At 31.2% G+C, this 16,265-nt stretch overlaps 1 protein-coding gene across 6 annotated transcripts in view; it reads left to right on the top strand.

The window, feature by feature from the left end:
• The window catches only part of Larp4B (La-related protein 4B), a 139,864-nt gene that overhangs the window by 82,739 nt on the left and 40,860 nt on the right, over window positions 1-16,265 (top strand). For 2 of the 6 annotated variants that reach the window (XM_043040610.3, XM_087165820.1), the window contains exon 1: window positions 14,584-14,723. The exons of 3 other annotated variants lie outside the window; for them this stretch is intronic. The gene's annotated coding sequence lies outside the window, so the exon portion shown is untranslated. Of the gene's footprint in view, window positions 1-14,533; window positions 14,724-16,265 lie in introns of those variants that run through there. One more of the 6 variants, XM_016060830.4, reaches the window with a different exon arrangement.

Raw genomic sequence — 16,265 nt, 5'->3', positions numbered from 1 at the left:
GATTAGATGGTTAAAAAGAAAATAAGTGAAAAGTAAAACTTCTGCAAACAGTTACATTTCACGCTTCTTTTTTTTCATTTTATTTAGTATTAAATTATGACATAAATTTAAAAAAAGTGTGAAAATTTTTACTTTAAAATGGCTATGTACAATTTAGAACATTTTAAATCGAACACTGTGAGAAGGCGTATGAACCAAAACATGGTAAAATTTACCGTGTTTCTGAATCAATGGGATTACCGAAAAACTGGGTAATATTTACCGCAATGATTTTGGTAAAATAATTCATAAGATATACTGTTATAATTTGTAATAAAATTTGCTGAATGAGGCAATATTTGGTAATTTTATCACAATACCTTTCATCGTATTATCATTTATTCGGCTAAATATACTTTTTAGTTTTGCACTTTTCACTAAATGTTTGGTATTAAGAGTTATAATTTTGAAAACCAGAATTTTCGGTAAACCGTTACCCTATGAACGGAAAAATTACCTAAATGAATGGTTCTTAACAACCATATATTTTGATTTTATGTACCAAAATTATGTTATTGTTTTTTATTACAAGAAATGTCATTAGCGTACATCACGGTAATTTTACCTGTATTTTTTCCTCGTTAATGAAGTAGGAAAGAAAAGAAAATTACGTTTCATTGTGAAAATATATGCAAATGAAATTGGGATTTTTATCGTTTTCCCATTTAAAAAAGATGCCACTATATTCTTTGCTACAGCATTGCATTCTGAAGCAACTGCGTTACTTGCTTTGCTTGCGGAAGAGGAAATAAGTACGTCGGGAAAATTTATCTTCCGGTTTTCAACAGGTGGGTGGTCAAAATTGAAGTGAAACACATTTGCCCTTGACCTTGGATAAAGACTACAGTCCACCCCTCAATTTCACCACTTTTTCTAAGAAACACAAAAGAAAGGAAAGTAACAGGCTCAAGAATTCCTTTCTCCAGTTGTCAGTTATCCATATATTTTGTTTAATTCTGTCTTCTAGTGCTCAGATAAGAACAGCACTGGAATTATAGTAGCGTGAATTGCTGTTCACATGAGACAAAAATACGAAATTTCACTGTTCTTTAATTGTTGAATGGAAGTTCAACATTTAAAATCATAAATACTGAAACCTGTGTTTTGTGGATAAATTATTTTCTGAATATCCAAATAATTGAACCTTTAAAAAATGAAAATTACTTATTTTATTAGCTCCCAAGGAACGAAGCTAGTATAGATTTACCAGACAATATGAGATACTATTATTTTTAAATGATTTTAAGCACTAAAAGATTCAGTAGCATTGCTCAAATAAATCAAGACTCATTTATTAAAATTTTATTTATTATTTTTTTCAAAAAAAGCTTTTTTTTTTCGTTATTTAAGAAAAGTTTGTCGAATTCTTCATATGAATTAGGTAACGATCGTGTACATTAGGAAAAGACAAAAAGTATATAAATGAATAATAATCAAAACTTAAAACAAATGCCAATAATAAATCATGGCGAATTCGAATGCCAGACACCTAAGAAATATTAACTCTAAATTAGTTCTTAAAATTAGTTAAAAGTAATATAAATCTCTTAACGTAATTTTTACTTTTTGCATTTCACATCATATCTTTAAATTCTGTACTCATTTACAAAAATTGAAAATCAAATTTTGCTTATTATTTTCAACGAAAAATTAATTTTTTTTCTTTATATATGCAGTATAAAGAAAGGTACGTTGAAATCCAAAATTGAACTAGATAATAATCATGGACATTATAAGAAAAACGAAAAATAAATTAACTAATAATATTCAAAAATTTAAACGAAGTGTTAAGAAAAAATCATGACAGATTCAAATTCCTTGCACCCGAAATGTAAACTCTAAAACAGTCCTGAAAAATTATTTAAAAGAAATATGGATCTTTTAACGTAATTTTTTCTTTTAGCATATTATATAGATATTCAAAATTTGTACTCATTTACAAAAATTGAAAATCTAATTTTGCTTATTATTTTCAACGAAAAGAAATTTTTTCTTTATGTATACAATATAAAAAAGGTACGTTGAAATCCTAAAATGAACTAGATAATAATCATGGATATAATTAGAAAAACGAAAAATAAATTAATTAATAATGTTCAAAAATTTAAACGAAGTGTTAAAAAGAAATCATGATAGATTCAAATTCTTTGCACTTGAAATGCAAATTCTGAAATAGTCCCAATAAATTAGTCAAAAAGATTATGAACCTTTTAACGTAAGTTTGATGCAATTAATAAAGTTTGAGAGAATTTGCATTTTGATAAATGAGTACAAATTTTGGTTGTTGTTGTTGTTAATTTACGTCGCACTAGAGCTGCACAATGGGCTATTGGCGACGGTCTGGGAAACATCCCGGAGGATGATCCGAAGACATGCCATCACAATTTTGATCCTCTGCGGAGGGGATGGCACCCCCGCTTCGGTAACCCGACGACCTGCGCGCGAAGTCGAGCACTTTACGGTAGCACAGTTTAACGAGGACCGATACCGCACACCCTCGGTCCCTACGCAGACTGATCCAAGTGGTCACCCACCCGCACACTGACCGCAGCCAGTGATGCTTGACTTCGGTGATCTGCTGGGAACCGTGTCTTAACGATCAGTCCTCTGCGGGACGTACAAATTTTGGAGATGAGATGTGAAACGTAAAAAAAAAAAAATTACATTAAAAGGTTGATAATCCTTTTGACTAATTTATTGGGACTATTTTAGAGTTTGCATTTCGAGTGCAAGGAACTTGAATCTATCATGATTCACTTCGTTTTAATTTTTGAATAGTATTAATTTATTTATTTTTCGTTTTTTTAATATTGTCCATTATCATTATCTAGTTCATGTAAGGGTTTTAACTTACCTTTCTTATATTATTTACATAAATAAAAAATTAAAAACTTCGTTGAAAATAATAAAAAAAATTTGATTTTTCAATTTTTGTAAATGAGTACAAATTTTAAAGATCTATATGAAACGCTAAAAGAATGCTAAACGCTAATGTTCATTAACATTAGCTAGTTCTTATAAGGAAATCAACAATTTTTTATGTTATATGTATAAAAAGGTTTTTTATTCATATCTGTGTAAAAAAGTTATATTATGTGTGTAACAAGTTACTTATTGTTGAAAACAATAAGTAAAACTTGGCTTAGAATATGATGAAATCCTAACATGAACTAGTTGATGATCATTGGTAGAAAAACGTAAAATAAATAAGTAAATAATGTTAAAAAATTAAAACGAGTCTGCCAAAGAAAAAAATCATGACGGATTCGAATTCCTGGCATCCAATATCTAAACTCTAAAATTAGTTAATAGGAATATGGACACTTTAACGTAATTTTAACTTTTTGATTTTAATATCACATCCCTAAAACTTGCACTCATTAATTTGCAGAGGAGTTATTTATCAAAATGAAATTTTATTTATTATTTTCATTAAAATATTTCGCTTTTTATAAGATGAAAAAAAAGGATATATTGAACTCCTAATATAAACACAATACTGAATCGTTAATAATAAATTTTTCGTTAACATAAGAATATAAACGATTGATGTTTTGATGTTGTATCATGCTGCCTCTCGAATAAATAATAATATTAAAAACAGCAATTCAATTAACTTACGGTTTTAGAACATTTTCAGCATTTCTATGAGTATTGACTTTGAAATTATGCGTTAATTAAAATTTGGGGGGGGGGGACTGTTTGTACAATAGCAAAATTAAAAAATAGGTAATACTCTAGTGATTAGAATCACGTAATAGAGCCTAACAAGATAAGGGGGGGGGGAGTTCAAAAATTGAGCGAGTCTTCCAAACATATGAAGTATTTGAAACTACCCTACATATGAAACTAACGACACATATGAGGAGCTTCTTTTTAACAATTAAAAACCGCTATTCTGGTGTTTCTTTAATTATTTTAAAATTAAAATGGAGACACCGAAATGTCCAAATGTTTGCTTGAGGAACAAAAATTCATAAATAACAGAAATTTATTACAAAAAAATATGTTACATTATCGATACATTAAAACTCTCCAGACATGACTTTTTAAGGAAGTAATGTCCAAAACGAAAAAACAAACAGCTAACCAAAGGTATGAAGGGCTTATTTTAAACTATAGCAAGTCTCGATTTAAATGATTTTATTCTTAATAATAAAGTTTCAGGGCAATAAAATACTAAAGAGGGGACCATTTATAAAATTTAAAATTTCAGAAAAACAAATTAAGAATATTTTGTTAGAAATAGTTAACCTAGAACAATTTCTATTTATACACACGAAAAGGGTCTTTAAAATATCGATTTATATTTTTACAAATACAGTGAAATTTGCGTAAGATGACCATTTGTGGTTTTCAGTGGTTTAGTGGCCAACTCATACATGTCGTCAATTTATAGAGAGAGATGAGTGCCCCATTCTTCCTTTTATCACTTCTTATATCATGTTATTCATATATTTCTCACAAGTTAAAAGTAATAAACATAAATAACGATAAATGTAATTTTTTTTTTACAAAACTTTTAAAATTTTATTTACCTAACATCCCATATATTTTTAAGAAATTATATGAATTACCAGAAGGAAATACATTTTGTTATTTAATTTAATATTAAACTGACTAGCTTAAAATAAAATCATTCTCAAATTAAAAAACTTAACATTATATTCATTTAATGTTAAAATTTATATTTTAATGCTTACAGATTTGATAAATTCGTTGCAAAGACCTTAAATAGTTAAAAAAAAACATATGGTCAACTCATAAATAGGTTTAAGTTAGCTTTTAATATTATATGATCCATTTATATGAAATTCTAACCAATAACAAAATAGCATAAAAATTTCTATAAAAGAATTTTTTTTTTGGACAACTTAAAGAAAGTTTTGGATATCACTAAATTAAACTCCTAAATAAATTTGATTCGTTTCAAAGGTCAACATAAAATATAGGCGGGTGGGCAGATACAAACAGATTAGTTCGTTTATTTATTTTTTTTTTTTTTTTCACGATAATCATAGCAGTACACTGACAATTTTATTAAGATGGGACAATATACTAACCACTTTAAATTTCATTATAATGTGATTTGAAACGTAATTTTTTTTTTAATTGTTATTTTCAGTTTAATACCATAATTGCACATTCGAAAATAATGCAATTTAGTAAACCAGACACGCTTTATTTTGTAGCAAACAATTTTTCTAAGTAGTCTTATATAATGCGTTTGTATGCTAACTGTTTCTTTAGAAAAATTAACGTATAATTTTACTTTATTTTTACACACATTAAACCTTTACATCTTTAAATATTACATTTTTTTTTTTTTTTTTTTTTTGCTAATGAAGACAAATGATTAAACAGTTGAAACAAAACAGAAAAAAATGAAATAAATAATATTATCTTTTTAAACTTTACAGGATTTATAAATAATTACTAAGAGTTTCAAAATTTCAACAAAAAAAATCAGAATTTTTTTTTTATATTGAGAATGTAAAAAGAGAGGGAAACAATTTCCTTCAACAGAAAGAAACCTCTGCAAACAAACCTTTGTGATTAGTAAATTTTTTTTTTCATTTTCTCTAAAGTTCATTTTTTGTTATATTTTGTCGTATAAGAAAAAATATTTCTAAAAGATATTTCAATAATATTTTCTGAAATATCGACTGTAATATTAAGAAATATATTCGGTATTTCCTTTTATCCTTTCTCAAGAGTCACACTAAGTGCAGTCTACTTCTTACATCAGAAAAAAAAAATTAAAATCGCTTAAAAGAAATGAAGAATTTGTTTATCATAATTTAGTATACACCCGCAGAATTTGCAATTAAAGAAAAATATTTTTAATGATTTATACATTCAACAAAAATCTAATTCTCTTAACTTATTTTTTGCTAAAGAAAGAATTTTTCGTCTAAACAAATTTATTAATTCTAGAGAGTTAAATTTATAAGAGAGTCGGAAAAAAAGAACTATTTTACCTACTAGAAATTTTTTTACTACCTACCCATCAAATTTAAGTCGTAAATGGTGACTTGAAGCCCGTCCAACTTTAGATCCATGGATTCCTGCTTTTGACTGGAGAGTAGAGGCAGTAGAGGCCGTCTGTACGCAATGCTGACCACATTGCCAAAATCATACAGTTGGTCACGAATCATATAGTTGGTACATTCCCCTTGGCCCACAAGAGACTGCTAGGGAACTTTTTTTTTATTCGCCATATTTGAATGCCTCATCGCATTTATAAAAAATACTAGTTTTCTTTATTGTTCATTATTTAATTAATTTTAATTTTCTCTTCGGAACTAACCAATAGAATTTTTTTAAAAATTAAAATTAGCTTTATTAGATTACGTAATTTAACTGGTTCCATTCTTTTATAATAATGAAGTTTTTCAATTGCAATTTAAATAAATATTTAAAATATTATCACTTTTGCATTCAATAACTGTGCTTTATTAAATCAATTAATTTCAAATGTAATGAACAAATGGAAACATACATAGTACTTATATTATAGTTTCAGGACTAAGAATCCCTCGAAATACAGTATTCAAATTTAGCTACTGTATCATTTCGTAATGATAGAACAATGATTTTTTATTACTTTTCGTGACTTTTCTTTAAAAAAAAAAAAAAAAGAAAGAAAGAAAGAAGAGAATAAGACGTACTATGAAAAAAAAAGCAAGTGGTGTTTAAATATTTTTTCACCATAATTTGAGTTAGAAACTGTCATAGAGAGTGCGAGATGTGTAAATGCAATAAAGTATGTATAAATGGAATTAGCGTGAAATGGAAAGTTCCAGCCATGAAAGTGCAAATGGAATACGCAAAGTATCTTTTGCTTTTTGGGCGAATTTTGAACTAGAGATTTCAGAAGAAAAATACGTCAGTAAATCAATTTAAAAAAAGACAGAGGAAAGTAAAAGTAAAAGGGAGAATGTAAATAATCGATGGTGAATGTGAATAACGAATAAATCGAACGATTTATTCGTTATCTAATATTTTCATAAATTATGGAAATTCGTCAAACGTGACATGAAGCACCTATGCACGCCTTTAATTAAATTGGATTCCGAAGTAAAGCACTGCCGAAAAAAGTACTAGCCGATCATACTACCAGTCTTTAGAACTTGGAATCAAACCCCGGCCGAAGCAGTAAAAGGTGAATACTCTACCCCCATTAATCTAGTAGTGTGGAGAAACTGGAACTAGTAACGCCCCCTAGTGAGAAACTAGATAAAAAACTCAGAGACAGAGAGAGAGTGAGAGAGTGTGAACGAACGATAGAAAGCCTGCCATGCAGAGCTCCTTATTTTCTTCTTCATATATGTTTTGTTTGTGAATGTGTTGAGTGCTAACTATAATAATGTTGTTTAAAATAAAATAAAAGTTAGCTAGCCGTTGGTTTTAATTCCCCCCTAAGCACCACACGTCACAAATTGGCAACCCAACGAGCGGCCCGATGCGTCAATCCAAGACGATAAGTAGTTTTTATATTTAGTTTATTAAATATAAATTTGATCAATCCTGATCATAAATAAATATAGATTTTAACCATCCCGGTTAAAACTTTTAATATTATCGTTCGTTCAGAGACCGTCCTGGTCATTTCAAAACATTTTGATCAACCTGATCAATTTATTATGTTTTAATGTATAAAGATTATCCTAATCTTAAGAAAATTTATTTTTAATCAATGAAAATATATATTTACTGTGTTTATATCTGTATAAAAAAGTTGTAGTTAATTCTAAAATCTATTGCTTTTTAAAGATTTTAAAAAGGAAAGTTATAAGCATACAAAGTGAAACTCATTTCCCGAAAGCGGAAGTGATTGATTAATTCGTTTCTTAGCTGAAGAAATGTTTAGACTTTAAAGAGTTATTTATGACTTTGGAATTAGTAATTCTGAAACATTGTATAACTAACTGCTTTTAATGATGGTAGATGTTTAAATGAAATTATCTCCTTATGGTTTATTGAATATTTAATTATGTATCAGTACAGTTTTATATGTTTTCTGATTTTATATTTGGCATTCTGTTTTATGATTAATAAAAAAAAAAAAGAAGTCAAAGTAAAGTTGTGAAGAACTGCTATATGAGTAATATTTGTTTCTTTTTGCTCACATAATTGTGATTTATGTGCTATTAATGATACTAACGATTTAGCAAACATTCAGAATATTATTTTAGAAAATATCTTATTTTCTATGGTGAAAAGATATGGCCTTTTAATGAAAAAGCAAATTATTTTTGTCACTTAGAAGTTTAATTATTAAGCGTTGAATCTGCTTTTCTGCAAAATATTGAATATATTTTATTGCAAATTTGAAGGGTGTATAAAGCTTCAATTTTATGGTAATACAGTTCTCAATAAGGTTTTATGTGATAAGTTGTTGCAAATTTTCAATTATGTTCATTATTTTTATAAGTGTTTTCATCAAGCTTATAATTAATTAATTGAGTGTTTAACAACAACAAAAAAATCATTAGTATTTATAGAATTTATATCATTATTGTTAATATTGATTTTAAATGTTTATGGTTCTAACTGTTTAGATTTCATATTTGAGAGAAAAAAATTAAGGTGGTGATTTTTTTCAAATAATTAATTACTTATCGAACTAAGACTGTTAAATTAGGTTTGAACAATTTAAGAATCGAACAATTTTAGTTAACATTTTTGCGCCAAACGTAACCCTTTCTTTGGTTCTGAATCATCATCTGAAATGGCATTTCTTGGAAAAGGAAAAAAAGAAGACTTGCGACTTCTTGCCTCAGAGCTTGGTCTGACTGTGTCCGATAATTTAAAAGTAATTAATCTTCGAGAATTAATTCTTAAAAGTGAGAATTACGAGGAAGAGCTAGTGAAAAATATGCTCACTATTATTATCGAAGATCGCCTTAAAGAAGAACAGAAAGCTGAGGATGGAAGAATATCTAGGGAGAAAGAAGTTGAAGCAGAAAGACTTCTTAAAGCCCAAGTAGATGAACAAATTCGGTTAGAAAAAGAACGGCAATATGAACTTGAAAAATTGAAAATCCAGCTCGAAACGCAAAAGATCTCAAATGCTGTTGTTTCTGTTTCCACAAATGACCCAAAATATGAACTTAGCAGAATCATTCCAAAATTTAATCCTAAAGACGATGAAATAGGATTGTTCTTAATAACTTTTGAAAGGCAGTTGAAGTTTATGAATCTTCCAGAATCATCTTGGATACCATATCTCATTGGTTCTTTACCAGCTGACATCGCACAGTTACTTGCCAGGGAAGACGAACAGGATGCTAAGGATTATCATAAAGTGAAGGAAATGCTACTGAAGAGATTCCGAGTCACTGCTGATAAATTTAGACAACTATTCTCCCAACATAGAAAGAGTCCTGATACGACATGGAGGGATTACTTCTTCGAACTGGCTTCTTATTTCGAAGGATGGACAAAGGAACTGAATATTACCACATTCGACCAACTCAAAAATTTAATAATTACTGATCAGATTAAAAGGAAAACTCCTCCAGATATCAAGGAACATTTCATAGATTCATGGGCAAATTGTGTCAATCCTTTAGAATTAGCCGAAAAATTGGATACATACGAGAATATACGTCATGTAGTGAAGAAACAAGTGACTCCAACTCAAAAGAAAGCATATCCTAGAGAAGAAAATAGAAGAACCACTTCAGATAGAAAGTTTGGTTCTGACGTAACCAGACATGAAAATGTTCAAAGTCGTCAACCAAGGACGCCAGTATCTCGAAATTCTGCTTCCAGATTCGAAGGAAGAGTGCCACTTCAATGTTTTGGATGTGGAATGCCAGGAATAGTGAAATCCAAGTGTCCTACTTGTACAAGAGCTAAACCTGAAGATAGTAATGTTAATTGTATGAACTTATTTACAAATGGAAAAAATTTAAATCTCTCGAGTTTAATAATTTTCGAACTTTTTGGAGAAAAGATTGCTGTATGTGCCGATACAGGTGCTTCACACTCTATAGCAGGAGAAAAGTTATACCACTTTTTACGAAATCACGGAGTTGTTTTTGAGGACAAGAAGATTTCCTTGACTCTCGCTGATGGAAAACTTCACTCGATAGTTGCTCTGAAAACTGTCGTCAACCTGTGCATAGAAGGTAAAACAGTATCTACTGAACTTCTCGTTCTGCCCGATGCTAAAGGGAACAATACACTATTAGGGAGAGATTTTCTCCATGCAGCTGGTATTGTGCTTGATGTTCAAAAAGGAACCTGGCACTTCAGTGAAGATCCACAAAAACAATATTTTTTCTACGTGAAGCCTGTTGAAAAGAAAGAAACTCCAAAAACTTTTGAATCGACAATCATACCTGAACCTCCCACTAATGTCTACTTGAGAGATGATGAAGGGAAACATCTGACCCAGGAACAACGAGAAAAATTGAATTGCTTACTTCAAGAACATATTACCTGCTTTGAACCAGGGGGAGAGCCTACTCCTTTCTTGAAGCACAGAATAGATACTGTAAACAATTTTCCTGTATCTGTTCCTCCATATCGTATGTCGCCGGCCAAAAAAGAAATTTTGAAAGAACAAATTGAGGAACTTTTAGAAAAGAACATTATTGAAGAATGTGAATCCTCTTATGCTGCTCCGGTAGTGCTTGTTGCTAAACCCAACGGGAAATACAGATTATGCGTTGACTACAGAGGCCTCAATGCTGTAACAAAACCGGACACTTATCCATTACCACGCATGGACGATCTTTTGAATGAAGCTACGCCAACATCATTCATGTCAACAATAGACTTACAATCTGGCTATCATCAAGTGCAAATGGATGAATCTGACATGGATAAAACTGCTTTTATTTGTCCATTTGGCATCTATCGTTTTAAGCGCATGCCTTTTGGTTTGAGAAATGCACCTGCCACCTTTCAGAGATTAATAGACAAATTCCGAAGTGGCCTCAAAGATGTTTTTGCACTCTCATACCTGGATGACATTTTCATCCTATCGGAAACATTTGAAAAACACATGAAAGACTTGAAAACTGTTTTTGAAAGACTTTCTTTATTTAAACTTCATGCAAATAGAGAAAAATGTCATTTTTCTTGTGATCGAGTAAAATACCTAGGCTTCTGGATTACGAGAGATGGAATTGAAGCTGATGCTGAGAAAATTGCTGCCATCCAAAGAATTCCAGTTCCAACTAATGTGAAAGAACTCTTGTCTTTCTTGCAGACTTGCTCTTGGTTCAGAAGATATGTTCCAAACTTTGCAGATATAGCACGACCACTTAGCAATCTAACTAAGAAGAGAGTAGACTGGTCCTGGGGACCTGAACAACAAGAAGCTTTTGAAATTTTAAAAGAACGCTTAACAACAGCTCCTATTTTAAAGCAACCTGATGGATCTAAGCCTTTTATAATACGCACAGATGCAAGTAACTACGCCCTCGGTGCAGTACTTCTCCAAGGAGATGGTTCAGAAGAGCATGTTATCGAGTATGCCAGTCGTCTGTTGATCCCAGCAGAGCGCAACTATTCAACTACTGAACGTGAAGCATTGGCTGTAGTTTGGGCCTTAGAGAAGTTTCGAGGTTACATCGAACACCAAGAGATTATTATTGCTTCAGACCATCAACCACTTAAATGGCTTCTGAGCATTAAGACACCATCTGGACGCTTAGCAAGATGGGCTTTAAAAATACAATCCTTCAATCTAAAAATTGTATATACTCCAGGAAAAGCTAATGTAGTTGCTGACCTGCTCTCTAGGTCGATATATCCATATGAAGATCCAAACTGTGAAATGCAAGCTGTATCCATCAATATGCCTACAAGAAAATCAAGCGATATCCGAAAAGAACAACTGGCAGACGCAGAAACAAAGAAAATCATTGACTGTCTTGAAAGTAATGAAAAAGACGAAAATTTTGCCAACTTTATCAGTCGAGGATACATAATGAATGAGGGTATCCTATACCGCTATTCACCTGAAACTGAGTCGGACGATGCTCAACTCGTAGTTCCCATTCATGAACGTCAAAGAGTGTTGCAGGAGTACCATGACTCTCCAACAGCTGGCCATTATGGTGTAGAACGCACTTTCAACAAGATCGCTTCCAGATACTATTTCTCTGGAATGAGACAATACATCTCTGATTACATCAAAACCTGTGCAGAATGTAATCGATACAAACCTACGAACCAGAAACCAGCTGGATTGCTTCGAACACCAATTTACGCTCAAAGGTTTGAGACTCTTGCAATCGACCTTTTTGGCCCACTTCCAGAAACTCCTACAGGGAAAAGATGGATCTTTTTAATTGAAGATACCAGTACCAAATGGGTGGAACTCTTTGCTCTACAGGAAGCCACAGCTGTAAATTGTGCTAAAACATTAATAGAAGAAGTTTACTTGCGTTACGGTTTACCCAGGAGGTTGATCAGCGATAACGGTACGCAATTTGTTAGTGCTGTTATGCAACAAACTTGCGATTTACTTGATATTAAGCAAGACCTGACACCTGTCTATCACCCTCGAGCAAATCCTTCTGAAAGGAAAAACAGAGATCTCAAGCCGAGACTAGCCATTCTTGTTGGTGACTCACATGATACGTGGGAAGAAAAATTAGCCATGATACGTTTCGCCATGAACACAACAAAATGTGATACAACAGGACACACCGCCGCCTATTTACAGTTTGGAAGGGAACTCCGAACCACAGATGACGTTAATCATGATGTTAAAGCTGTCATTGAAAATAGTAACTTTGTGCCTGAAATAACACCATACCTAAAAAGGTTTGCACGTCTAACAGCTCAGATCAAAGAACGAGTCGAATCCAAACAGGATCAACGGAAAGCAAATTTTGATCGTCGTCAACGACCACTGTACTTCCAACCTGGTGACAAAGTTTGGGTAAACATCCACCCAATTAGTAAAAATAAGAAAAGTAGAAAGTTTATGCCTAGAAGAGAAGGACCTTACGTAGTTCTTACTAACCGATCCCCAACAACTTATGACATTGCCGATCCGGCCAGTCCAGACCAAACTCTGGGAACTTATCACGTGTCATCTTTAAAACCTTATGTGGAGCCCGAAGTAAAAAGAGACACTGGTGGACCTGTCGCTCCTATAAAAAGAAGGGGACGTCCCAGGAAAGAAATCCTGGCTCCTCGTCGAGACGCCATCAGAGCCAGAGGGGGAGTCTGTGGAGAAACTGGAACTAGTAACGCCCCCTAGTGAGAAACTAGATAAAAAACTCAGAGACAGAGAGAGAGTGAGAGAGTGTGAACGAACGATAGAAAGCCTGCCATGCAGAGCTCCTTATTTTCTTCTTCATATATGTTTTGTTTGTGAATGTGTTGAGTGCTAACTATAATAATGTTGTTTAAAATAAAATAAAAGTTAGCTAGCCGTTGGTTTTAATTCCCCCCTAAGCACCACACGTCACAGTAGCAGAAATCTCTGTATTAATCAGCGACATGAAAAATATTAAAATTTATCTGACAAGGATGTGTTAAAATATTTAAAAAAATTAATATTGTGCTTTGTAGATCAGTAAGTTTTGAAAGGAAAGAATATTCAATGAATCAATGCATGATAAAATCTGTATCATTAAAAGGTTTTTTGTTGAAACTGAAGCAGTTTGAAATTATTAATTGAAAAGTGAAAAATTCTCTTACAATAAAACTAAAATTTAGATTCCTGACTTCATTTATTTTTCGCTTATTGAAGTAAGTCAACATTAAAAATAAAATTTTGAAAAAATTAACAAAATACCATATGAATTAAATAAAGTTTTTAAGTAAAGAATTTAAACCATTCTAAATCTTGAGAAATTATAAATTCTACCTGAAATAAAATAAAATTGCATTACAGACGATATTCTAAGAAGGAAAAAAAAACAAAAAAAAACGTAGAGAAATAGAGTGAACAAAATAAATTGCGGTGCCTTTCGCATGCCTCACAAGTTCTGTTACCGGACCCACAATATAGCGATTTGCTTTTTATCAATTAATAGAACATTCGCTTTATATAAAATCCAGGCAGCTATAGTTGATAAAAATAAATATTTATATTTTACAAACTCAAAACAACAAGCTACTTAATTTTAAAAATATATGTTTAGCAGGCAAGGGGGAATATAAGGGGTTTTCCTAATGATATAGCACATTTGGATTATACAAATTTGTTTCATTAACTTTTTAACAAATATTGTAATATTTCTCTACAATTCTCTCTTTATTTTTTTATTGTCCCACTTAAAAAGCAACTGAGTTAGAAGCGGTATAATTTATTACAATCTCTCTGACGCCATGCCAGATCCCTATGAATTTGAATTATCGTAAAAACCGATTTTATAATAAAATAATTCCTCTTCCAAGTGTGACACCCTCCTTCCATGAAACTCTATTGTTGAGGGAACGAACATGGAGTCTGCTCTCGGTAATAATGGCGTAATTAACAATAACAAAATCTGGAAGAATCTCTCGGCCACCCCAATCAGCTGACACGTCTACTTTTTTCGGCGCACGAGTCAAGCGAATAAGGTTTTTGCGAATGGCAACGTCTGGCGCTAGAGTCATCTTAAATTTCTTTAGGCCGAATCACTCGCCCTTTGCGAATTGTTAAATCAAGATGTTGAAAAGTTTACTGGGCTGGCTTATGCCAGTGCTGATGTAATCTAGTGGTGAGTACATATTTTTAATAAACATATTTTTATTTAATAAACCAATTCATGTTGATCCGAGGAATCGACTCAATTTATTGATCTGTAAAAGTAAAATATTCCGATTCCTCGTGATCTAGATTACCGGGAAGTAAGAGTAAATGTATACCTGCTTAGCTCCATAATGGGTTAAGCCTAACATACGATAATCGTCGTAACTAACATTAACTTGATTAAATTAATGATATGGGGTGATTTAAAAGTGTTAAAATATTTCGTTTGTGTTTTTTGTTGTTTTCAGTGTATTTATTTTGCAGTGCTCACGTGATAGGTCCTTGTATTCATGGCTGAATGCAATTGGCCTGTAAAAACGTGTTCGCATTAAAATACACTTTTGAGTATGATCATGCATGTAATTGTTAATTTTTTTTTTCAAAATTTGTGTAAAAATAATCGTTACAACTTTTTTATATCATATGGTGATTTTTGATGTATGTTAAGTTCCTATATAGTTAAAATTTTTTCCGAAGGCGTTTGCTGCCCTCGGCTATTAAGTCGCGAGTTGAAATCGTTGCTCTAAGGATATTTGAAGTCATTGTGGCGAATATGTTTTTGATTATTTGTTAAATTCTATGACGCAGTTATATCAAGCTGCATAATTGTGCATTGCGGGAAATGTTTTGATAGCAAAAAAGCTATTCTTATTGGTGTGCGCACTTCCATTTGTAGACCTGAATACATCGAATTATATCATGCTTTCTAAAAATGTGACACTTTTCAATATAACTTTAAGAATCCGCGTTTTAATCCTGAATTTTGCTTTTCTTGCCTACAAAATATCGATAAACGGCAGTATTGCATCATCGATTTGCTTAAATATACCCATAGAATATTTTTTGTATCATATTTCGTGTTTTCTTCAAATATTATTTTGTTTATATTGAAATTTTATTCTATAAATTTTGATTCTGCAAATATTAATTTTTTGTGTTAAATCTCTGTCAAAATTTTGTGTATTTGAAAATTCAGACTTATTCTATTAGTTTAAAGTGCATTTTGTAAACATTGTGCATCTGAGGAAATTTTATGATTGTAAAATTAATAAAACATGAGCATTATTTTCAAATGTGTGAGAATTTACAGAGTATGTTTTATTTTGATATGATTAATTAAAGTTATGATGAATTCTATATCTAATGAGTTATTTGCATGGTTTGTTGTTGTATTTTTTACAGTTTATAATTGATCTATAAAAACTAATGTCTGAGCACAGTAAACAGGTTTTGCACCTGAAACAGGTTCCTTGAATTAATCAATAATTTTTATATAAACAAAGACAAACCTAATACGATTCTAGGATTATTTACTAATGAAATATCTTACCTTAAGTATTTAAAAATAAATAACTTGCATACTTATAATTGCTAGTTTAGAAGCATTGCAGATATCAAAGTGTACTATGTAGTGGTTTTAATTTTTAGATTACCAAAAGTTTTTCAACCCTTGCTATATATTTTTTACTATAACTATATATTTTTTTACTATAGTACTTTTTGACCTTAA

Source organism: Parasteatoda tepidariorum, chromosome 6, assembly GCF_982258835.1.
Source record: "Parasteatoda tepidariorum strain Cologne lab strain chromosome 6, Ptep-v5.0, whole genome shotgun sequence".
Lineage (NCBI taxonomy): Eukaryota > Metazoa > Arthropoda > Arachnida > Araneae > Theridiidae > Parasteatoda > Parasteatoda tepidariorum.
Note: the sequence above shows the minus strand (reverse complement) of the source record. Positions and strands in the feature narration are given on the sequence as shown.